Consider the following 774-nt stretch of genomic DNA (forward strand, 5'->3'; position numbering starts at 1 on the left):
TCTTCCTATATATCTTTTCCTCCCACTCCTTCCTTCCTCCCTATCTTTCTGTCTCTCATTCTTTCTCAGTCTGTCGTTCTCCCTCTCTTTTTCCCCACTCTTCTTTTCTTCTCCTTTTCTTTCTATCTTTCTCTTTCTCTCCCTTTTGTACACACACCAGAGCCCCCTTTCTGTCTCATTCTTTCTCTCTCTCTCTCTCTCTCTCTCTCTCTCTCTCTCTCTCTTGCTCACTTTCTTCCTTTCTTTTCTCTCGTTTCCTCCCCGTGGCTTCTCTCCCTTCTTCCCTCTCTCTCTCTCATTTCTTCTCTCTTTCCCACAACTTATCCTCCGATCCCTCCCTCTATCCCTCATCTCATCCATATCTCCCATCACCCACAACTCCATAACATCGCTGTCCACCTTACTCCCACTCCACCTCAATCCATTACATCAACACCACCACCACCACCACCACTACAACCACCACCATGACAGCAGTCTACATGCCATGGCTGCAACAGTTATCACGGACAACAGCAGACTGTCCGTTCTGCTGTCGACTATTATTATTATTACTATTATTATTATTATCATTATTACACCGCCAGAGTTCAGTGGACACCTGTGACAACGGTCAGTTTTACATTCTTACTTTCTGTTTTATCACCGCTCGACCAGGGCCCATCCCAGCCTCTTTTAGGACTTTCATCGCTTTCATCTTTTGCATCGCTTCCATCATTCTTCTTCCGCTCACATTCATTCAAACTTGTCTTATATATATATATATATATATAT

The 774-nt window shown here is 43.9% G+C and overlaps 1 protein-coding gene across 1 annotated transcript in view; it reads left to right on the top strand.

Annotated features, from left to right (window-relative positions):
* The first annotated feature begins 375 nt into the window (after positions 1-375).
* The window catches only part of LOC106870283 (bromodomain-containing protein DDB_G0270170), a 43,024-nt gene continuing 42,625 nt past the window's right edge, over positions 376-774 (top strand). The window contains exon 1 of the mRNA XM_014916307.2: positions 376-612. The gene's annotated coding sequence lies outside the window, so the exon portion shown is untranslated. The remainder of the gene's footprint in view (positions 613-774) is intronic.

This window comes from Octopus bimaculoides, chromosome 20 (assembly GCF_001194135.2).
Source record: "Octopus bimaculoides isolate UCB-OBI-ISO-001 chromosome 20, ASM119413v2, whole genome shotgun sequence".
Lineage (NCBI taxonomy): Eukaryota > Metazoa > Mollusca > Cephalopoda > Octopoda > Octopodidae > Octopus > Octopus bimaculoides.